Consider the following 25,853-nt stretch of genomic DNA (forward strand, 5'->3'; position numbering starts at 1 on the left):
CCCTATAGAAAGTTCCCACCCTTAGTTTTACAAGCTTCCTTTCTCTATGTATTCATTTTCCTCTGCTGGATTCTCTTTCACATACCTATCCCAGTTTTGTTTGCTAAACCAGGAACTTCTTGTTTTAAGAAAATACTCAAGGTAATCAAACAGCGGATATTTTCAAATTAAATGACTCTAAAAGCGAATCCTATTAGGATTAGACAGTTGTTGATGATAAACCTCGGAATAACTCTCTCCTGTAATAAAGAAATCAGAAATCAACTGGCAGGTGCATAAGCAGGATACCAAATTCCCATTCCCCAGTCAAGCTACCTGTGAAATTGTTGACAAATGTCCTTTAAAAGAATTTTTTTAACTTCACCTTATCTTAAGAGGAGGAAAAGCTGCCAAATGCCAACTTGAAGAATACTGGACACAAAGCTAAACACAAAGAGTTGGGGAACATCAGGGGCTATTTTAAAAATTAGTCTCAAATAGAGTCTGTAGTATCCTCATATGTCTAGAAAACAGCATGGAAGCCATGTTGGTTTACAGCAAAAGCAATAATTCTAGGTTCAAAAGCCCAACCTACAACAGCACTGGTAAATCTCAGCCCCTGTCAACTGGAGGCCAGCCTATTTTAACATTCCTGCGCTCAGCAGCACAAACTCAGGAAATGAGAAGCTAAGTGGAAAAACAAGTGATCAGTGGAGTTGAAAGTACTTCTGCTCTCTTTAGATATGACTTGGAAGTCAAATATTACAATGAAAGAGCTCACCCAAGCCTCAAATCTTGAATAGTAACTCATGCTGGTTGTTAAATTCTACAATGGGAGGCTTGAGGGGCAAAACACTTGCCTTTTGTACTTTAATATTTATGATGTTCTATCGCCACCTCCTGGAAGAAAAGACCAAGAAAGCAAAAAAAGGGTGCTTAGGATTTTATGGCTTCCAGTGAAGATAAATTACTTCAATTTTTCAAGAAAGGTAAAGACATTCTGGAGCCACTGACAATTCCATTTCAGATGAATTAGCATAATGTTGGGCAAACAGAAAAGCTAAAAGGCAAATGTTCAGGACTCTAGCGTCAGTTATTTGCAAGAAAAAGATAACATCAAACCTATGAGTAATGAGCCTTTAGAGTTGCCAATCCCCAGGGAAGATTTGAGTTCTCATTAGTAAAGAGAGATGAGATCCCATTTTGCAAGAGTCAATAGCACTGCAGGAACACAGAGGGATACTATAAAAATAATTTCCACACTTGGCTTTGAAAATAATCATCCTTATCTTTGCATTTTAAGTCTCAGAATTTGGCAAAAGAGTTCTAAGGATTTTAAAACATTAAAAACAAGACTCAGAATGTTCCCAGATTAACTCTTATTTCTCAGACTATCTGATTGCAGTTACTTAGACACATGGCACAAACAAAGCCAAATGAACTGGAATGTTTGACTTTCTCTACACAAGATCTTATCAATCTTTGTTTCTCAAGGTTTGGTTTGCATAACGACAAAGGAATACAGTCTAATACTTAAAAGTATTATTTTAAAACACAGTTTTATCTTGATAATTATGTCTTTTCCATCAATATCTTTATTCAATAAGTGAAAAAAAAGTCATACAACTTCAGAGTAGAAAGCATTTCAGTCCAACCACTTCACACTCACAAATCACAAGCTATTCACCCAGAGGAAAAACTGCTAAGGTCAATTCCGACTAAACATCACCAGGCAGTTTAAACCATCTGTTCTGTCTAGACATTTTGCCCCCTTCTGCTCAAACATCCTGACTTTTAAGGCATTTAAAGCTTAGTCATCTCACCAACATCCTGAAGTAGGCTGAGATTGCAGATTTCTTTTCTGAACACCAATTATGCTTATTTATAAAACATAGAACATGGAACAGAGAATTTAAGATTTTAGAGCTGCAAGTCTCCTTCCTTTTATAACCCACAAAAGTGATTTGCTACTGATACCTGATGGCCTCTTTAGGAAAACAGAAGATTTGAACGCAGCATTGAAATGTGCCAGACTTTCTTTTTTTAATGTGTTCAGCTTCTTTTGAGGGGATATCCTGTAAAAGCACTACGAGAAACATCCAAACGACACAGTTCTTATCCCCCAAAAGCCAACTATGTTGTCTGACTTTGGTTTCCTAAGCTACCCACAAACTGAAAGGAAAGGTACAGTGGTCAGAGTAAAGTTGATGTGTACACAGAAGCTTCCCTCTTCCCCTCAGCTCTGCCTCTTTTCAGTACTGCTCATGTGATATGATACTTACTTTTTAAGTCAGCCATGTCGTGGGAACACTTTCCAGAGTGATGGCCAGGAGGAGAGCTAACCTTTGTTACTGCCAAACCTCTTCTTGAGGCAGGAACCTTGCCTACACAATAGCAAAAACCATATTTCAGCATCCCACCCTCCCTTTGAACCCACATTTGGAGTCATAAGTTCAGTTTTCATAACTATCCAGAAAACTGAAATGCTTCACTGGCCCACAATCAAACTCTAGGACTCTTTCAAGTCGGCCATCTCCTCCCCTTCATTCCACTTCCTCCCTCACTGTGGAGCCTTGCTTGCTTGGACACTGCTGTAGTTTTAGACAGCTTCCTGTTGATCTTTGAGCTATTCGCCAAATGAAGATTTGTACTGTTGGTGTTAAATGATAAATTTGTAAAGCTAAGACACTTGACCAAGATAGACTGATGCTATCAATTGAGCAATGTCTCCTGTAATCTGTCATCTCAAAGAGATAGCCCTGTTCTAACCTATCAGTAAGGCTATACAAAAGTAAACAGAGTTTTTGGTATAAAATTCATTGTCACTGAGAGGTCATCTTTTATGAAATTCAAAAGTTTCAGAAATTTATCTAAATTGCCACTAATCCTTTCCCTGTAGCATTCACCAGTCTCTGATGAGTTGATATTAGGCAAATTTCTCACTTTCTGCACTCCCAACACAAACTCAACTTCCAGGATACAGAGCTACTTGAAAGTTTCCCTAAATATGCTAGGCGTCCTCAGTCACTATGCTACATAGATGCTTGCTTTTTTGCCCAATGCCTGCCTTTTGACAGGCTGGGTAAGGCCTACTTGTCCTCAACTTCGGCTCAGGAGCTGCCTTTGCTTGTCTTGTCCAAGCAGTCTGCATTTCCTTGCTTTTATGCTCCTACAAGACCCTGTTTATAGCTCCATCGCAAGGCCCAGCATATGCTGGTAAAATGGTTTTTTCCTCTCACCTGTCATAGGTTCATTCTGAGAAAAGATTAAGAGTTTGATTCTGCAACCCCAGCACCCCAATCTATATCTAACCTATGGTAGGCACAGTGAAAATGTTTGCCAGATGGATGACCATTCCTGATGGCCAAGACATTAAGAAACGGCTGTTTTCCAGTGGACCATAGCACTATAGACAGCTAAGATGATGGCTGCCTTACCATTTCAGAGGGGAATAAGACATGCTCACTTACTTTCCTCCCTCTCCTAACATGTATCTGGTATTCTAAAAGCCCCATTTCCCCATCAGCCAATGTTTTGGGCCTATCAAGAATAAATCTTTAATTGAAATATATTAGTCTGTTCCCACACTGCTATAAATAACTACCTGAGACTGGGGTAATTTATGAAAAAAAGAGGTTTAATTGACTCACAGTTCCACAGGCTGTACAGGAAGCATGAGGCTGGAAGGCCTCAAGGAACTTACATGATGAAGGGAAAACAAGCACATCTTACCATAACAAATCAGGAGAGAAGAAGAAGAGGGACGTGCCACACGCCTTTAAACCATCAGACCTTATGAGAACTCACTAACGCAAGAATAGCAAGGGGGAACCCACCCGCAGGATCCAGTCACCTCCCACTAGTCCCCTCCTCCAATTCAACATGAGATTTTGGTGGGAACACAAATTCAAACCATATCACGAAGCTTTAATTGAAATGTTTGATTATTCAAATAAATTACTTTCAAGTCAACGTAAGTGGTCTACAACTCTTGTAAACAAGTTTTCTAAATTTTGATCACATTTTATTAACAAGTATTGAAATTTTAAATCAAGGCATTCAACAAGTGGAAGAACAAAAACCTTTACCTTGCAAAGCTTTTTAGAGAATTAAGGCTATTGAAAACAAAACTTACAAAAGAGCAAATAAAATTTGTACAAAAACAAGGACGTGAACAAATATCAACAATAAAAATTTAAACAGTATACAGGACTTAATTTTGAAATTCCGTAACTGCACTTTGGAATATTTCAACTTGAAAAGTCTTTTGATGGAGCTCCTATATTTAATCAGATAAATTGACATTCTGTTCCAGAATAGAGAATAGAATGAAATAAAGTTGAGAAGTCTACTCTTTTGCCAAACCTAAATTTGGTGAAATGTTCTAAACAATCATGAAGACAACCTTCTTTTTCCTTTTCTTTTTTTCTTTTTAAATTAAACACGTATTTATTAATAGCATGCCTAATTCTGTGGAAACCTGACCTGAACCCTGGTCATTCTGACTCTCAGGGCATAGTGTTCCAAGGTCGGGTGCTGCAACTCTCTCTTCAGCTCTACCTGTGTGTACACCTTGGTGATGTCATTGTACCTGCCTTTAGGGGGCTGGTAGTTAGAGACCTGTAGTGTGTAATCTGGACCATCTCTCTCAAAGGGGAACATGCTGTGGTCTCACCTGATGGCCTCAGTGGGGAACTCAGGGGACTGAGTGGCAGCTCCTATAGAGCTTCCTGCTGAGCCTCCAGCACGGCCCTGATGGTGTCCCAGTCCATCACGTGCTCTTGCTGCTTGTACAGGGACCACTCCTGAGAAGCAGAGCTCTCCACTCACTCTCCTCCAAGGAGAGCTCCACCTGAGGCCTCTGGCTTACTTTATCCAGGAACCTCACAAGGGTAATAAAAGCTGCAACAAGAATGAACTCTTGGCTAGCCTTTTCCTGTTTTCACATCTTATTTTTCAAGCAGCCCTTTCCTGCTTGTCTTTTTTAGGATCCACCTTCTGCTCTCAAAAAGTTTCTGCTGTCACAGGAACGAGTTCCTAGGATGACAACACTGAAGCTCACTGGGGGGTGCCTCAAACCCACTCCAGAAGCCACTGGGTAGGCACAGAGTGCATGCCAGCTCACGGCCTAGCACTAGTTAACTAGGACTAGTTAGCAGCCTGGCCCTGAGAAACCTTCATGAACAAGATTTGTCTTATAGAAGTGAACATGTGGATACAGGGAGGGGGAGCATCACTCACTGCAGTCAGTTGGGAGCGGGGGTTAGGGGAGGGACAGCAGGGAGCGGGGAAGAGGGGGAGGGATAACAAGGGGAGAAATACCAGATAGAGGAGATGGGGGGATGAAGGCAGCAAGCCACCTTGCCATGTATATACCTATGCAACAATCCTGCATGATTTTCCCACGTACCCCAGAACCTAAAGTACAATTTTTTTTAAAAAGTGCCTGTCAAACAAAGGTATTCTGGATTCAAACAAAAATATCTAGGCTAAAATGTTTACTCACTTTAATATATTTTAAAAGAGAATTGAGAAGATCTTCTATTTAGCGCATTTGTTGTGAGCTTACTACTGATTACCTCAGTACTCACAGAGAGAATATATTCTCATTAAAAATACAATTTTCAGAAAGAAGTAAATGTATCAAAAATTTGCCATTTACATATCATAAAATTATATTTTGAAGATTAGAGACAATTCTATTAACATTTTAGAACCATATTGGGGAAAAGGCATTATTTACTCAAAGAAAAGAAAAAAGAAAGAAGAGAAGGGAGGAGGAAGAGCAACAGTGTTATAGTCCTAGAGACAAACCCAACTAAGAAACTAAGTGAAATACAGTGATATGTTTAAAAAATAATTAGTACACTTGTGTTTGTTAAAATAGTCAATCAATATATCTGCTTTAATAATTTTTTGTTATTTTTGCTTTTTTTAATTTTTGCTTTAATATTTTTAGAATGACCTTTTAAAACAGTTTTAATGGAACTGTTTTATATGCCTAACAATAACATAAAACCAGTTTGTTGAACAATAAGTAAATATTTCAAAACTTATATAATTTTAATTTTTTAACAACTTATTTTCAAAAATGTCCCAGTTTGGTTCATAAGTTAGATTTTCATCTAAGTTCAAACTAAGTGCAGCCAGCGTGGCAACTTATGGGTAGAAAGGAAGTTGTTTAGGCCACACTGAGGGGTTCTGATTATATCCTGATGGTTGGAGGATGGAACAAGGTGTACAAGGAGAGAGGTAGATGAAGCTGGAAATGAAGATGCCAAGTCCTTACCTGTACTTCATCCAGAGCTAATATCTGGTTTACATATTGTATTTCTGTGTAAGCTCTAATTTGAAGAAATGGTTCCATGACTAAAAATAAGCTTGAGACCACCACTGTGAGCAATGAAAAGTCAGGGAATAATTTTAAGCAGGGGAGAAACCTGAGCATGTTTGCATTTTTAAAAGTCACTCTGGCAACAGGAGGGAAAATGGACACTAACAAAAAATAAGCACCTAGAATATGTGGGTTTAGCACATGCATACAGGACTTTATTGCATTAAGATTTAATGTCATATCTGAATGGCCTTCTTTAAGACTTAAGAAAGTCCATCTGATAGGATACATTTGCTAAGAAAAAGTCCAAAAAATTGTTTCAAAGCCCCTTTGTACAAGGATCTGTACATTAAATTTTGATTAGAATTCCATAAAAAGTTCTGTTTCTTTAGATGACCTAATTTGATTAAAATTACAAATCAACAAGAACTACATTACATAACGGTGTTTTTGTTTTTGACAAAGCCGTCTAGAGGCTCAGAACTAAAACATTTAACTGCAGCAACTGACTTATTCTAGGTACTCACAATACAAATTCTTCCTCTATTTTTTTCTTTGTTTTGCCTTTTTAAAATAGCCATTTCAAATATCTTTTAGAAGTACTGACTCTAAATACTAAATAATAACTGTCGTGATTATTATTATATTAGGGCTTACATGTACCAGACAATGTTCTAAACTCTTTGTATATATTAATTCATTTAATCCTCACTAAACTAAATATGGAACTACCTCTGGCTTTGGAATTTGTGTATTTATTTATAAAACAAAGGTGACATCAGAGAACATCTGTTTCCCTTTATCACCAATATAAACTTACCTAGCAATTTCTGTGCTTCAAACCCATCAAGCATATGTCAAGATAATTAAAAAAAAAAAAAACTTCACTCAAAACAACTAAAAATAAAATCACTAGAAGAAATCACCTCTCTGATCTTCCAGTCCCTCCTATGTAAATTAAATGTAGAAATAATGATATATAAAAAGGTTATAGGGAATTCAAATGAGAAAATAAATGTATAAACCATGTCAAAAAATGTAAGGTAGTAAACAAATATGTTAACTGTTATTCTGAAAAAGAAACAATAAGGAGTTATTTGTTATTATCGCACCTGTCACATGCAGTCCATGGGCAAGTCAATCTTCACAATATGCCCAGAATCTGACAACTTCTCTGCACTTCCACTGCAACCACTCTGGTCCAGGCCACCATCTTCCTCCACCAGAACCACTGCTACAGCCTTCTACCGGGTCTCCTGCTTTAACTCTTCTCATCCACCCAGCAGGTACAGAGATTCTTCTAAAATGCAATGCAGATTATATCACTCCTCTGCTCAAAACCCTCTGAATTGGGCAGAATAATGATCCCTCAAAGACATCCTGATCCCCTAATCCCTAACCTGCGATCCCCAGAACCTGCAAATATGTTGCCTTATATGGTAAAAGAGTCTTTGCAGATATGACTAAGTTAAGCATCTTAAGGTAAGAGATTGTCTTTGATTCTCCAGGTATAATAACAAAGGTTCTTCTATGAGGGAGGCAAGAGAGTGAGAGTTAGAGAAGATGAGCCAACGGAAGGAGAGGTGGGAGTGGTGTCATTACTGACAGGAGCCATGAGCCCAGGAACGTGGGCTCTAGGGGTGGCAAGGTCAAGATTCTCTCCTAGAGTATCCAGAAGGAATAGTCTTGACATCACCTTGATTTTAACCCCATGTGTTATGAATTGAATTGTGTCCCCTCCAAAAAATATATATATAATATATATACACTTGAGTCCTAACCCCTAGTACCTCAGAATGTGACCTTATCTGGAGATAGGGTCTTTAATAGAGATAACCAAGTTAAAATGAGGTCATTAGGGCAGGCCCTAATTTAATATGACCAGTGTCCTTATAGAGAAGGGAAAACTGGACACAGACATCAACACAGGGAGAACATCATGTGAAGGTGAAAGCAGAGGTTGTGGTGATATTTCTACAAACCAAGGTATGCCAAAGATAGCCAGCAAACCACTAGAAGCTAGTGGAAAGGCATAAAACAGATTATTCTTCACACCAATCCTGCTGACACCTTGATCACAGATTTTAGGTTCCAGAACTGTGAGACAATACGTTTTTTATTTTTAAGCCACCCAATTTGTTCTTTCTTCATGGTAGCTCTAGAAAATTAATACATTTTGCAAGACTCATTTTGGATATCTGACCTCTAGAACTACAAGATAATTAATTTGTATTTTCCTAAGCCAGTAACTTTGTGATAATTTGTTACCGTAACAATAGGAAACTAAAACACTCTATGGAGGCTCGCCTTCTAACGTCCTAAAATATGAAGTTGAAATGGTTTGGATTTGTGTCCCCATCCAAATATTGAGTCAAATTGTAATCCCCAATGTCTGTGGGGGTGCTGGTGGGAGGTGATTGGATCATGGGGGTGGATATCCCCCTTGCTGTTCTCATGATAGTGAGTGAGCTCTCATGAGATCTGGTTGTATAAAGGTGTGTAGCATCTCCCCCTTTGCTCTCTTCCTCTTCCAGCCATGTAAGATGTACCTGCTTCCCCTTTGCCTTCTGCCATGATTGTAAGTTTCCAGAGTCCTCCCCAACCATGCTTCCTTTTCAGCCTGCTGAACTGTGAGTCAATTAAACCTTTTTTCTTTATAAATTACCCAGTCTCAGGTAGTTCTTTATAGCAACGTGAGAATGGACTAATACAGAAGTCCTTATCAGAGTGTAACATCTTCCAACCTGACACTTCCTTTCTGAGTTAATCTCCTAATACTCTTTTCCTTACTGCCACTGTTCCAGTCCCACTGGCCTCCTCATTGTGCCTTGGTTTGATGCTGTGTCCCCACCCAGATCTCATCTTGAATTACACTCCCATAATACCCACAGGTGTGGGAGGGACCTGATGGGAAATAATTTGAATCATGGGGCAGTTTTCCCCATACTGTTCTCTTGGTAGTGAATAAGTCTGACAAAATCTGATGGTTTTATCAGGGGTTTCTACTTTCGCATATTCCTCAATATTTCCCAATAAATTCCTCATCTCTATTTGAGACCACCTCACCCTGGACTTCACTGTCTATATCATTATCAGCATTTGGTCACAACCATTCAACAAGTATCTACAAAGTTCCAAACTTTTTCAGTGAATCTTCAGAGGGCAAGGGGTAGGTTTCCCTTTGTTCTCTATAATTTTGGCACTGCAGCCAGGATAGCAAAGCCTGTGATCTTTCAGGAGCCACAGTCAAGGGAAGCTGGGACCTGAAAAGCCAGGAGAAGAGTTTGCCTACTCTGAGAACTAAAATCCTGATGCAGTAGACAAATTGGCACTCACTGGGCTCACCACTGTGACTGCTGGCACCTGAATAAGCCACCTGGAGGCCTATGGATCAGCCTGCCTGGCCTTATTACCACTGATGCTCACGTATGCCACATGGAGACCAAGGACTGACTTACCTGGTATCCCTATGCCGAGCAAAACCTCAACCATAGCCTAAACAACTGAAGAACTCACAGACACCACTGATGCTGATTATAGCTAAAGGGGACTACACTACCGCACCCACCCTGGTTTCAAAGCCGAAGTGACTTACCCAACCGATACTACAGATACACTTATAGGAAAAGACTTCTTACAAAAACCAACCCATAAAATTGGAAGAAGCAACTGTAAGAATAGATGTGTAGACATCAATATAAGCACAAAAGAAACATGAAGAAACAAAGAAACATGACACCTCCAAAGGAACCCAATAATTCTCTTTCAACAGATGCCAGTGAAGAAGAAATATCTGAAATGCCTGAAAAAATTTTCAAAATACTGATATTAAAGAAATACAGGATAAGCAAATCAATAAACGTGATACATCAAGAAAAAAAAAAAAAAGAAAGAAACACAGGACTTCCACCAAGATGGCTGGATAGGAACAGCTCCAGAGCACACCTCCAGAGCACAATTCCCAGTGAGAGCAATGCAGAAGGTGAGTGGTCTCTGCATTTCCAACCGAGGTACCAGGTTCATCTCAAAGAAACTGCTTAGACAGTGGGTGGGTATAGCCCAAGGAGGGCAAACCAAAGCAGGGTGTAGCATTGCCTCAACAGGAAAGTGAAAGAGGCCAGAGAACTCCCCTCCTCGCATAGGAAAGGCATTAGGTACTCTTCTGGACACAGCAGCACTCCAGCTCCAATACTGTGCTTTTTCCATGGTCTTTATAACCCTCAGACCAGGAGATTCTCACAGGTGCCTATAACACCAGTGCCCTGGGTTTCCAGCACAAAACTGAATGGCCACTTTAGCCAGTGCCCAGAATGCCAGCGAAACAGAACCACTCCTTCCCCTGGAGAAAAAGGGGGTGAAGGCAGGGAGTCAAGTGATCTGGCTTGGTAGATCCCACCCTCACAAAGACCAGCTGGCTAAGACTCACTGGCTTGAAATTCTCACAGCCAGCACAGCAGTCTGAGCTCGACCTGGGATGTTTGAGCTTGGTGGGAAGAGGGGCATCTGCCATTACTGAGGTGGTTCTAACTTTGCCTGTGTAAACAAAGTTGCCAGAAAGTTTACACAGCAGCTGGGCACAGTCTGTGTTAGCTCAGCAACACTCTGCAGGCAGGCTGACAAAGACTCCCCTCTCGCTGGGCAGGACACCTCTAAAAAAGACAGCAGCACATCAGGAACTTATAAATAAAGCCCCACCTTCCCAGGACAGAGCACCAGGGAAAAGTGGCAGTTGTGAGTTCCACTTCAGCAGACTTAAACCTCCCTGCCCAGCAGCTCTGAAGGGAGCAATGGAGCTCCCAGCACAGCACTTGAGCTCTGATAAGGGACAGACTGCCTCCTCAAGAGGCTCCCTGACCCCCAAATATCCTAAGAGACACCTCATACAGAAGAGATCTGACTGACATCTGGGAGGTACCATTCTTGGATGAAGCTACCAGAGGAAGGAACAGGCAGCAATCTTTGCTGTTCTGCAGCCCCTACAGGTGATTCCCAGGCAAGCAGGGTCTGGAGTGGGCCTGCAGCAGAGGGGCCTGTTAGAGGAAAACTAAAAGATAGAAAGCAATAGCTTCAACATCAACAAAAAGGACATCCACTCAAAGACTCCATCAGAAAGTCACCAACTTCAAAGACCAAAGTCAGATAAATCCACAAAGATGGGAAGGAACTAGAGCAAAAAGGCAGAAATCACCAAGAAACATGATGCCTCCTCTCCTCCAAGGGATCACAACTCCTCACCAGCAAGGGAACAAAACTGGATGAAGAATGAGTTTGACAAATTCACAGAAGCAGGCTTCAGAAGGTGAGTAATAACAAACTTCTCTGAACTAAAGGAGCATGTTCTAACCCAATGCAAAGAAACCAGGAACCTTGAAAAATGGTTAGAAAAAATGCTAACTAGAATAATCAGCATAGAGAAGAACATAAATGACTTGATGGAGCTGAAAAACACAGCACAAGAACTTCACAAAGCATACACGTTTTAATAGCCGAATCAATCAAGCAGAGGAAAAGGTATCAGAGTTGAAGATTAATTCAATGAAACAAAACAAGAAGGTAAGATTAGAGGAAAAAAAGAGTGAGAAGAAATGAACAAAGCCTCCAAGAAATATGGGATTATGTGAAAAGACCAAATCTACATTTGATAGGTGTACCTGAATGTGACAGGGAGAATGAAACTAAGTTGGAAAACACTCTTCAAGATATTATCTAGGAGAACTTTCCCAACCTGGCAAGGCAAGCCAACATTCAAATTCAGAAAATACAGAGAGCACCACAAATATATTCCTCAAGAAGAGCAACCCCAATGCACGTGTTTGTCAGATTCACCAGGGTTGAAATGAAGGCAAAAATGCTAAGGACAGCTAGAGAGAAAGGTTGGGATACCCACAAAGGGAAGCACATCAGACTAACAGCAGATCTCTTGGCAGAAACCCTACAAGCTAGAAGAGAGTGCGGGCCAATATTCAACATTCTTAAAGAATTTTCAACCAAGAATTTTATATCCAGCCAAACTAAGCTTCATAAGCAAAGGAGAAATAAAATCCTTACAGACAAACAATTGCTGAGAGATTTCGTCACCACCAGGCCTTCCTTACAAGAACTTCTAAAGGAAGCACTAAACATGGAAAGGAACAACCAGTACCAGCCACTGCAAAAACACCAAATTGTAAAGACTACGGACACAATGAAGAAACTGTACCAGCTAATGGGCAAAGCAACCAGCTAGCATCAAAATAGCAGGATCAAATTCACACATAACAATATTAACCTTAAATGTAAATGGGCTAAATGCCCCATTCAAAAGATACAGACTGTCAAATTGGATAAAGAGTCAAGACACATCAGTGTGCTGTATTCAGGAGACCCATCTCATGTGCAAAGACACGCATAAACTCAAAATAAAGGGATGGAGGAAGATTTACCAAGCAAATGGAAAGGGGGGAAAAAAGGAGGGTTTGCAATCCTAGTCTCTGATAAAACAGACTTTAAACCAACAAAGATGACAAGAGATAAAGAAGGGCATTACATAATGGTAAGGGGATCAATGCAACAAGAAGAGCTAACTATCCTAAATATATATGCACCCAATACAGAAGCACCCAGATACATAAACCAAGTTCTTCATGACCTACAAAGAGATTTCAACTCCCACACAATTATAGTGGGAGACTTTAACACTCCACTGTCAGTATTAGATCAATGAGACAGAAAATTAACAAGGATATCCAGGACTTGAACTCAGATCTGGACCAAGCAAACCTAATAGACATCTACAGAACTCTCCACCCCAAATCCACAGAATATACATTCTTCTCAGCACAATGTTGCACTTACTCTAAAATTGACCAAAGTAAATCACTGTTCAGCAAATGCAGAAGAACAGACATCATCACAACCAGTCTCTCAGACCACAGCGCAATCAAATTAGAACTAGGATTAAGAAACTTATGCAAAAAATGCACAACTACATGGAAACTGAACAACCTGCCTCTGAATGACTACTGGATAAATAACAAAATTAAGGCAGAAATAAATATGTTCTTTGAAACCAATGAGAATGAAGACACAATGTACACTGGCACACATTTAAAGCAGTGTCTAGAGGGAAATTTATAGCACTAAATGCCCACATGAGAAGCAAGGAAAGATCTAAAACTCAACACCCTAATGTCACAATTAAAAGAACTGGAGGAGCAAGATCAAACAAATTCAAAAACTAGCAGAAGCTAAGAAATAACTAAAATCAGAGCAGAACTGAAGGAGATAGAAACACACACACACACACACACACACACACAAAACCCTCAAAATATGAATAAATCCAGGAGCTGGTGTTTGAAAAGATCAACAAAATAGATAGATTGCTAGCCAGATTAATAAAAAAGAAAAGAGAGAAGAATCAAATAGATGCAATAAAAAATGACATAAGGAATATCACCACCAATTCCACAGAAATATAAACTATGATCAGAGATTACTACAAACACCTCTATGCAAATAAACCAGTAAATCTAGAAGAAATGGATAAATTCCTGAACACCTACACCCTCCCAAGACTAAATCAGCAAGAAGTTGAATCCCTGAATAGACCCATAACAAGGCCTGAAGTTGAGGCAGCAATTAATAGCCTATCAACCAGTAAAAGTCCAGGACCAGACAGGTTCACAGCTGAAGTCTACCAGAAGTACAAAGAGGAGCTGGTACTATTCCTTCTGAAACTATTCCAAACAAAACAAAAAGAGGGAATCCTCTCTAACTCATTTTATGAGACCAGCGTCATCCTGATACCAAAACCTGGCAGAGACACAACTAAAAAAGAAAATTTCAGGCCAATATCCTTGATGAACACTGGTGGGGAAATCCTCAATAAAATACTGGCAAACTGAATCCAACAGCACATAAAAAACCTTATCCATCATGATGATCAAGTCGGCTTCATCCCTGAGATGCAAGGCTGGTTTAACATAACAAATCTATAAATGTAATCCATTACATAAACAGAACCATAGGCAAAAAAAACACATGATTATCTCAATAGATACAGAGGAGGCCTTTGACAAAATTCAACAGCCCTTTATGTAAAAATTCTCAATAAATTAGGTATCACTGGAATGTATTTCAAAATAGTAAAAGCCATTTATGACAAACCTAAAGCCAATATCATAATGAATAGACAACAATTGGAAGCATTCCATTTGAAAACTGACATAAGACAAGGGTGCCCTCTCTCACCACTCCCATTCAACATAGTATTGCAAGTTCTGGCCAGAGCAATCAAGCAAGAAAAAGAAATAAAGCATATTCCACTAGGAAAAGTAGAAGTCAGAATGTCTCTATTTGCAGATGACATGTTTGTATATTGAGAAGACCCCATTGTCTCAGCCCAAAATCTCCTTAAGCTGAAAAGCAACTTCACTAAAGTCTCAGGATACAAAATCAATGTGCAAAAATCACAAGCATTCCTATACATCAATAACAGACTAAAAGAGAGACAAATCATGAGCAAACTCCCATTCACAATTGCTACAAAGAGAAAAAAATACCTAGGAATACAACTAACAAATGATATAAAGGACCTCTTTAAGTAGAACTACAAACCACTGCTCAAGGAAATAAGAGAGGACACAAACAGATGGAAAAACAGTCCATGCTCATGATTAGGAAGACTCAATATCGTGAAAATGGCCATACTGCCCGATTATAGATCAATGCTATCCCCATCAAGCTACCATTGACCTTCTTCACAGAACTGGAAAAAAACCACCTTAAAATTCATATGGAACCAAAAAAGAATCTGCATAGCCAAGACAATCCTAAGCAAAAAAAAAAAAACAAAGATGGAAGCATCATGCTACCTAACTTCAAACTATACTACAAGACTACAGTAATCAAAACAGCATGGTACTGGTACCAAAACAGAGACATAGACCCGTGGAACAGAACAGAGGCCTTGGAAATAATGCCACACACCTACAACAATCTGATCTTTGACAAACCTGACAAAAACAAGCAATGGGGAAAGGATTCCCTATTTAATAAATAGTGTTGGGAAAACTGGCTAGCCATATGCAGAAAGCTGAAACTGGACACCTTCCTTACCCCTTATACAAAAATTAACTCCAGATGGATTAAAGACTTAAACATAAGCCCTAATACCATAAAAACCCTAGAAGAAAATCTAGGCAATACCATTCAGGACGTAGGCATAGGCAAGGACTTCATGACTAAAACACCAAAACCAATGGCAACAAAAGCCAAAATAGACAAATGGGATCTAATTAAACTTAAGAGCTTCTGCACAGCAAAATAAACTATCATTAGAGTGAACCGGCAATCAACAGAATGGGAAAATTTTTTTGCATTCTACCCATCTGACAAAGGACTAATATCCAGAATCTACAAAGAACTTAAACAAATTTACAAGAAAAAAAAAAACCCCAATAAAAAGTGGGTGAAGGATATGAACAGACACTTTTCAAAAGAACACATTTATGCAGCCAACAAATATATTAAAAATGCTCATCATCACTGGTCATTAGAGAAATGCAAATCAAAACAGCATTGAGATACTATCTCACACAAGTTAGAATGGCAATCATTTAAAAAATCTGGAGACAACACATACTAGAGAGGATTTGGAAAAATAGGAATGCTTTTACACTGTCGGTAGGAGTGTAAATTAGTTCAACCATTGTGGAAAACGGTGTGGTGACTCCTCAAGGATCAAGAAAAAGAAATCCCATTTGACCCAGCAATACCATTATTGGGTATATACCCGAAGCATTATAAATCATTCTATTATAAAGACACATGCACACATATGTTCACTGCAGCACTGTTTACAATAGCAAAGACTTGGAACCAACCCAAATGCCTATCAATTATAGACTAGATAAAGAAAATGTGGCACATAAATACCATGGAATAGTATGCAGCCATAAAAAAGATGAGTTCATGTCCTTTGCAGGGACATGGATGAAGCTAGAAACCATCATTCTCAGCAAACTGACACAAGAACAGAAAACCAAACACCACATGTTCTCACTTATAAGTGGGAGTTGAACAATGAGAACACATGAACACAGAGAGAGGAGCATCACACACTGGGGCCTGTTGGGGATTGGGGGATTGGGGAGGGATAACATTCGGAGAAATAACTAATGTAGATGATGGGGGGATGGATGCAGCAAACCACCATGGCATGTGTATACCAATGTTGACAATCCTGCATGATCTGCACATGGACCCCAGAACTTAAAGTATAATAATAATAAAAAGAAACACAGTAAGATACAAGAGAATATAAACAATATTTGAAAATCAGTAAAACAACTTATGATCTGAATAAGAAACTCAACAAAGAGATATATACATCATAGGAAGACTCAAGCAGAAATCCTGGAATTGAAGAAATCAGTGTACAAAAATTTAAAAAGTACAGTTGAGGGCTTCCACAATAGACTAGGTCAAACAGAAGAAAGAATTTCTGAACTAGAGGACAGGTTTTTAAAAATAACCCACTTGGACAAAAACTAATAATACTGAAAAAGAATGAAGGAAGCTATATGACACATAGTAATCCATAAATCAATCAAATATTCAAATTTTGAAAGATTTAGAAGAAACAATGGGCAAAGGCATAGAAGACCTATTTAACTAAATTGTAGCTGAAAACTTCCCAAGTCCTTCAAGAAATAGATATCCAGATATAGAAGCACAAAGATCCCCAAACAGATTCAACTCAAATAGGTCTTTTCCAAAGCACATTACAGTAAAACTGTCAAAAGTCAAAGAAAAAAGAAAATTCTAAAAACAGCAGGAGAAAAGTGTCAAGTCATGTGTAATAGAATCCTGTCAGACTAAAAGCAGATTTCTCAGCAGGAATCTTATAGGCCAGAAGAGAATGGGATGATATATTCAAAGTGCTAAAAGAAGGGGGAAAAACCTGCTATGCAAGAATACTATACCTAGAAAGTTTATCCTTCAAAAATGAAGGAGAAATAAAATCTTTCCCAGATAAGCAAAAAGTGAGGGAGTTCATCACCACTAGACCAGCCCTACAGGAAATGCTTAAGTGAGTCCTAGATCTAGAAGTGAAAGGACAATATGTACCATAATGAAAACATATGAAAGTTTAAATCTCTATTAGTGGAGCAGATACACAAATGAGAAGAGAAGGGACTAAAATATTCCCTCTACAGAAAGCCACCAAGCTACAATGATAAATAATAAGAGAGGAAGAAAGAAATAAAAGATATACAAAGCAACCAGATTAATAACTAACAAAATAACCAGAATAAGCCCTAACCTATCCATAATAGCTTTGATTGTAAATGGATTAAATTCTGACTTTAAAGATAGATACTTAAAATCCATACACTGGCTGAATGAATTTAAAAAACAAAACATAACCCCACTATTTGTTGCATACAAGAAACTCATTTTACCTGTAAAGACACATTTAAAGTGAAAGTGAAGGGATGAAAAAAGATACTTTATGCAGATGGAAACCAAAAGCAAGCAGGAGTAGCTATACTTACATAAAAGAAACTTTAAGTCAATTACTGCAAAACGAGACAAAGAAGTCATTATATAATGATTATGTGGTTTGGCTGTGTTTCCATCCAAATCTCATCTTGAATTCTCATGTGTTCTGAGAGGGACCCAGGGGGAGATAATTGAATCATGGGAGCAGGTCTTTTTTGTGCTGTTCTCACGATAGTGAATACATCTCACAAGATCTGATGGCTTTATAAGGTGGAGTTTCCCCCACAAGCTCTCTCTCTTTGACTACTGCCATTCATGTAAGAAGTGACTTTCTCCTCCTTGCCTTCTGCCATGATTGTGAGGCTTCCCCAGGTACATGAAACTGTAAGTCCAATTAAACCTCTTTCTTTTGTAAATTGCCCAGTCTCAGGTATGTCTTTATCAGAAGCATAAAAATGGACTAATACAAATGATAAGGGGTCAGTTCATCAAGAGGATATGATAATTCTAACTATATATGCACCCAACATGTGTACCCAGATATATAAAGCAAATATTATTGAATCTAAATAAAGATAGACTCCAATACAGTAATAGTGTGGAACTTCACCATCCCACTCTCTGCATTAAACAGATCATCTAGGCAGAAATTAACAAAGACACACTGGATTTAAACTGCACTTCAAATCAAATGGACCTAACAGATATTTACAGAACATTTCATCCAATAGCTGTGCAATACATATTATTTTAATTGGCATATGCAACATTCTCCAGGATAGACAATATAGGCCACAAAACAAACCTCAACAAAGTTTTAAAAATTGAAATTATATCAAGAATCTTTTAAAACTATAATGGAATAAACTAGAAATCAGTAACAGGAGAAACCACGGAAACTGTACAGATATGTACAGACTTAAAGAGCATACTCCTGAATGACCATTTATTCAATGAAGAAATTAAAAAGGAAATAAAATATTTATTGAAACAAATGAAAATGAAAATACAGCATATCAAAACCTACCTATGGGATACAGGTAAAGCACTGCTAAGAGAAAGTTATAGTAATAAGCATCTACATTAAAAAAACAGATTTCAAATCAACAACCTAGTGATACACCTCAAGGAAATAGAAATGCAAAAAAAAAATCACCAAAATTAGTAGAAAAAAATAAATACTAAAAATCAGAGAACTAAATAAAATATAGACTAAAAAATACAAAGGATCAATGAAACAAAAAAGTTGCTTTTTCTGAAAAGATAAACATCAATGAACCACTAGCCACACTAACCCAGGAAAAAAGAGAAAAGACTCTAAAAAATAAAATCAGAAACAAAGAAAGAGACATTATAACTGATGTTACAGAAACATAAAGGATCATTAGAAACTATTATGAACAGCTATATGCTAACAAATTGAAAAACCTAAAGAAAATGAATAAATTCTTGGACATGTACAACCTAACCAGATTGAACCAGAAAGAAATAAAACACCTGAATAGATTTATAATGGGTAATGAGATTGAATCAGTAATAAAAAGTCTTCCAACAAAGAAAAGCTCGGGACCAGAGATGGCTTTACTGCTAAATTCTACCTAACTTATAAGTAAAAACTAACTCCAATTCTCCTCAAACCATTTCAAGAAAACAGAAGAGGAGGAAATTCTTTCCAACTCATGTACAAGGCCAGTAGATACCAAAACTAAACAAGGACACAACAAAAAAAGAAAACCACAGGCCAATATCCCTGCTGAAGATAGAGGCAGAAATCCTCAACAAAATACTAGCATACCAAATCCAACGACACATCAAAAATAAAATACATCATGATCAAGTGGGACTTTTCCAGGGGTGCGAAGTTGGCTCTACATTCATCAATAAGGGCAATACATCACATCAACAGAATAAACCATAAAAGTCATATGATCATCTCAATAGATGCAGTAAAAGCACTGGAATTAATTCAGTTTCCCTTCATGCTAAAAACTCTCAACAATTTAGATATAGAAAAAACATACCTCAACATAATAAAGACTATATATGGGCTGGGCACAGTGGCTCACACCTGTAATCCCAGCACTTAAGGAGTTCGAGACTAGCCTGGCCAACATGGGGAAACCCTGTCTCTACTAAAAATACAAAAATTAGCTCGGCATGGTGGTGAGTGCCTGTAGTCCCAGTTACTCAAGAGGCTGAGCAGGAGAATCACTTGAACCCAGGAGGCAGAGGTTGCAGTGAGCTGAGATCACACTACTACACTCTAGGCTGGGTGACAAAGTGAGACACCATTTCAAAAAATAATAATAATAAATAAATACCATCTATGACAAACACACAGCTAACATATTGAATGGAGGAAAGCTGAAAGCTTTTCCTCTAAGAACTGAAACATGGCAAGGATGCCTACTTTCAGCACTCTTATTTGACACAGTACTGAAAGTCCTAGCCAGGGCAATCAGGTAAGAGAAGGAAATAAAAGGCATGCAGTCCAGGCATGGTGGCTCACACCTGTAATCCCAGTACTTTGGGAAGCTGAAGCAGACAGATCTCTTGAGACCAGGAGTTTGAGACAAACCTGGCCAACATGGTGAAACCCTGTCTCTAATAAAAATACAAAAAAAAAAAAAAATTAGCTGGGACTGGTGGTGTGCCTGTAGGCCCTGTTATTCAAGAGGCTGAGACAGGAGAATCGCTTGAACCTGAAGGCAGAGAATGCAGTGAGCCGAGATTGCACCACTGCATTCCAGTTTGGGTGACAGAGCGAGACACTGTCAAATAAATAAATAAATAGCATTCAAATTGGGAAAAGGGGAAGTGAAATTCTTTCTCTTTATAGACAATATGATCTTATATATAAAAAAGCTACATACTCCACCAAAACAACTCTTGGAACTGACCAATGAACCAACATGCAAAAGTCACTAGCATTTCTATACATCAGTAATAAACCAGCTGAAAAGGAAATCAAGCAGGCAATCCCATTTACAATAGCTCCAAGAAATTTTAAAAAATAAAATACCTAGGAATAAATTTAACCAAGGAGGTGAAAGACTTCTACAAGAAAAACTACAAAACATGGATGAAAGACATTGAATATACAAACCAATGAAAAGACATCCCATGGTCATGAATTGAAATAATTAATATTGTTAAAATGACCATGCTACCCAAGCAATCTACAGACTCAATACAATTCCTATCAAAACACCAATAACATTTTTCTTTTTTTTTTTACATTCTAATTATTTCATATATGGCCTTCTGATGGACTCATTTACTGGGAAGCTAAAGATACCCTTCAATGCCTAAAAATAAACCTGAACTGCTAAAAATTCAGCATTTCTCTTCGTCACCTCCACCAGCTGGGCCTGTCTGCTTTCACTCCAACACCATCAAACAAGATTTACAAAAGCCAGCATGTTTACACAGGCCTGAAGAGCAGATTCTCTTTATCTTCAATTTGCCAAAACATTTTGGGGTTCTTATTATTGAGGTTTTCTTTTCCTTCCTTCCTTCCTTCCTTCCTTCCTTCCTTCCTTCCTTCCTTCCTTCCTTCCTTCCTTCCTTCCTTCCTTTCTTTCTTTTCCTCTTTCCTATTTCTTCAGGTGTTCAGAGGAATGTATTGAGTAGAGGTGAGGAACTAGGATGTTGAAATTTTTCACAAAATAAAACCTCCTAAAATTCACATGGAACCACAAAAGACCCCAAAGCGCCAAAGAAATCCTGAGCAAGACAACAAAACTGAAGACCGTACATTACCTAATTTCAAAACATTCTATACAGCTACACAATCAAAACAGCATGGTATTGGTATTAAAACAGACACATAGACCAATGGAACAGAATAGAGAATCCAGAAATCAAACTGTGTATTTACAGCCAATTTATTTTTGAGAAACATCAAGAACATGCACTGGAATTGAATTCATGGAAATAGAGAGTAGAAGGATGGTTACCAGAAGCTAGGAAGGGTGGTAGGATGGTGGTGGGAGGAAGGGGATAGTTACTGGGGACAAAAAATAGATAGTTAGAAAGAATAAGACCTAGTATTGATAGCGCAACAGTGACTGTAGTCAATAATAATTTAATTGTACATTTAAAAACAACTAAGAGAGTATAATTGGGTTATTTGTAATATAAAGGATAAATACTTGACAGGATGAATACTTCATTTTCCATGATGTGATTATTACTTATTGCATGCCTGTATCAAATTATCTCATGTATCCCATAAATATAGATACCTACTGTGTATCCCCAAAAAAATTTAATTAAAAATTAAAAATTTAAAAACATGTAAAACATAAAAAAGAATGTACATTGGGAAAAAACATGTAAGAAAAATAAAAAGAATATGCCCCAAAATAATTTTTCAATAAAAATTTAAAAATTGTAAAAACATGTAAAAACTAAAAAAAAAAAAAATACATTGAGAAAGGAACGCTCTTCAATAACTGGTGCTGGGAAAGCTGGATATCCATATGCAGAAGAATGAAACTTGACCCCTATCTCTCACTATATACAAAAACAATGCCAAATGGATTAAAACCTTAAATATAGACCTGAAACTATAAAACTATGAGAATAAAATATAGGGGAAATGCTTCAGGACATTGGTCTAGGCAAATGTTATGGCTAAGACTTCAAAAGCACAGCTAACAAAAATAAAATAGATAAACGGGACTATAAACTAAAAAGTTTCACATAGCAATGAAAACAACAGAGTGAAGAGACAACCTGTTGAGTCAGAGAAAATATTTGCAAACTATTCATCCAGCAAGGGACTAATATCCAAAATATGCAAGAAACTCAAAGAACTCAACAGAAAAACACAGACACACAAATAATCCCATTAAAAAGTGGGCAAAGGATCTAAATAGACATTTCTCAAGAGATACAAATAGCCAACAGGAAAACAAAGGTCTCAACATCATTAATCATTAGGGAAATGCAAATCAAAATCACAATGAGATATCATCTCACCCCAGTTATAATGTCTATTATCAAAAAGACAAAAATTAACAAATGCTAGTGAGGATGCAGAGAAAAGATAACTCTTACACACTGCGAGTGGGTACAGCCACTATGGAAAATAGTACGGACGTTTATCCAAAAAAACAAAAACAGAACTACCATATTATCCAGTAATCCCATTACTGGGTATTTATCCAAAAGAAAGGACATCAGTATATCAAAGGGATACCTGTATCCCTATGTTCATTGCAGAACTATTCATGATAGTTAAGATACAGAAGCCACCTAAGCATGTATTAATGGATGAGTGGTAAAGAAAATATGACGTACATATACACAACAGAATAATAGTCACCCAGAAAAAGGAATAAAATGCTGTTACTTACAGCAACATGGATGGAACTGAAGGTTTTTATGTTAAGTGAAATATATTAAGCCAGGCACAGAAAAACGAATACCAGATGTTCTCACTCATATATGGGAGTTTAAAAAGGTGATGTCATGAAGGTAGACAGCAGACTGATGTTTACCAGAGGCTGGAAAGGGTGGGTGTCTGGGGGTAAAGAAGATGAAGAGAAATTGGTTAATGAGTACAAACATACAGTCAGATAAAAGGAGTAAGTTCTAGTGTTTGTGTGCTATCAATGTGTTGAATATTTCAAAATAGAAGAGAATATCTGAAATATTCCCAGCACAAATAATAAATATTCATGTTCATGATAAATATCCAACCCTATCCAGCCCTAATTTGATCATTACATTCTATATATCAAAAATCAAATGTACCCCATAAATTTGCACAATTATGTATCAATAAAAGATTAATAGCAGGGGACAAAGGGGCAGGGCAGGAGAAGACCATAAACATTCAGAAATATCCCTCAGTTTTCTAGCTTATAAAACGTTAGACCAATATTAGGCTGGGCACTGTAACTCATGCCTATAATCCCAGCACTTTGGGAGGCTGAGGCAGGCAGATCCCTTGAGGGCCAGGAGTTCGAGACCAGCCTGGCCAAAACAGTGAAACCCCATCTCTACTAAAAAAGAAAAAAAATCTGGGCACAGTGGCATACACCAGTAATCCCAGCTACTTGAGAAGCTGAGGTATGAGAATCACTTTAACCTGGAAGGCAGAGGTTTCGGTGAGTGGAGATCATTTCACTGCACTCCAACCTGGGCAAGAGAGCGAGACTCTATCTCAAAAAAAGAAAACAAATTATACCAATATTATATAATTATCTTATTGCAGAATTTCTACATCTAAAAAGTACTCTCCTATAGTGATTTTTAAATATCAGCTATATGAAATTAAAGAATATTTTTTCCATTGTTACTACTAGGAAAAGCAAATTCCAAAAATTCAGTGTCATATTGGGTGGCAGAAACTTATCTCAGATGTTTATTTCTGGAGAACATTCCTTTCTATCCCCATTAATCGCTTCAGTTCTTCCCTAATTAATTAGAATTCTTTAGTTATTTGTTTTTATAGTCTCACACCTAAGGCTATTATTATAGTCATCAAAATAAAATGCTGACAAGTTCATTTTTGTAATTTATTTATGTCTACCAAGAGGTTCAGAAATTTTATAGCTAATATAGTTCAGTGAAAATCAAATAGTCATAATAATTTTCTCTTGTGGGCATCAAACCACCAGGGCAAAGGTATCAAGAGAGAAACCAGAGTAAAAAAAATGGCCAGGTTTCAGTAGTTCACACCTGTAATCCCAGCACTTTGGGAGGCTGAGGCAGGCAGATCACTTGAGTCCAGGAGTAAGACCAGCCTGGGCAACATGGTGAAATCCTATCTCGACCAAAAATACAAAAAATGAAAAATAAGTTAGGTGGGTGTGGCAGAGCACACCTGTAGTCCCAGCTAATAGGGAGGTGAGATGGGAGAATCACTTGAACCTGGGGCGGCAGAGGCTGCAGTGGGCTGAGATCATGCCACTGCACTCCAGCCTGGGCAATATAGCAAGACCCTTCTAAAAAAAAAGAGTAAAAAAAATATTTTCACAACTCTCCACCATCAAAAATATGTAATAACACTGAAGGAAGTAGAAAAATTAAGAAATGTAATCTAAAAAATATAGCTTACTATACTTTTATCATGTTTTGATGTTGGGGATAGAAGAATTAGGTAAAGAGCCAGAGAAAGAAGACACTGAAGGCTTGTGGTAGAGAGCAAGGGTGAAGTGGGGTGGGTAGGATTATGGTTTGGCCAGGAAGGAAAGACAAGTGAAAGAGAAAGGAAGACAAAGACAGAGGTAGTCTCAGGGCAAAAGTGTCAAAATAACATCATATAGTAGGTCAGTTTGACACAGACACTTTAACATTCCTGAATCAAAGTAGCCCTATAAAAAATGTGTAAGTCTCTGGGTTTTTATTTATTACCAAATAATCATGCACGCAGCTTACTGATCTTTATGCAACCCAGACTACATGAGACTTGCATTTTCTTTAGGTTATTTGGATTATTTCACAGTATATATTACCGTTATATATACTGTTAAATCTGTGTAAGCCTCTAATGAGGTCCTAATCTTATCTCCCAAAACATCTTAAGAGCTTTTGAATCTTAAATGTAAAATATGTTCATAGCTTAAAGAATAAAAGGATTTGTTAGAAATTTAATTAAGGATTACATATGCCATCCAGATTTAAGATTAAGGGATCATATTGTGGTCCAGATATCTACTGCTACAACCAGCTCCATCTTCTCACCCTCAGGATATAGGAAGGTTAACAATACCATAATCATAACTCCTCAGAGCTATAGTCCCTTTTCATGATCTTCAGATTGAAAACAGAATGTTTCATTCGGCTGGGCATGGTGGTTTCTCATGCCTGTAATCCCAGCACTTTGGGAGACTGAAGCAGGCAGATCTCTTGAGCCCAGGAGTTCGAGACCAGCCTGGGCAACAGAGCAAGCTCCTGCATCAAAAAAAAAGTTTATTAAGCAGGGACTTATTAGTAAAAAGTACATTACTAATAACTTTAAAAGAGAAATAAAGTAAGCCGGGAGCAGTGGCTCACGCCTGTAATCCCAGCACTTTGGGAGGCTGAGGTGGGTGGATCA

The 25,853-nt window shown here is 37.9% G+C and overlaps 1 long non-coding RNA gene across 2 annotated transcripts in view; it reads right to left on the reverse strand.

Moving 5' to 3' along the window:
- Positions 1-25,853, reverse strand: part of LOC118144213 (uncharacterized) — a 113,639-nt gene that overhangs the window by 85,384 nt on the left and 2,402 nt on the right. Inside the window, exons 2-4 of one of the 2 annotated variants that reach the window (XR_013522317.1) lie at positions 23,164-23,330; positions 7,426-7,613; positions 2,262-6,372 (exon numbers count right to left, since the gene is read on the reverse strand). This is a non-coding gene — a long non-coding RNA (uncharacterized LOC118144213). The remainder of the gene's footprint in view (positions 1-2,261; positions 6,373-7,425; positions 7,614-23,163; positions 23,331-25,853) is intronic. The other variant, XR_013522318.1, reaches the window with a different exon arrangement.

Source organism: Callithrix jacchus, chromosome 9 (assembly GCF_049354715.1).
Source record: "Callithrix jacchus isolate 240 chromosome 9, calJac240_pri, whole genome shotgun sequence".
In the NCBI taxonomy this organism is placed as follows: domain Eukaryota; kingdom Metazoa; phylum Chordata; class Mammalia; order Primates; family Cebidae; genus Callithrix; species Callithrix jacchus.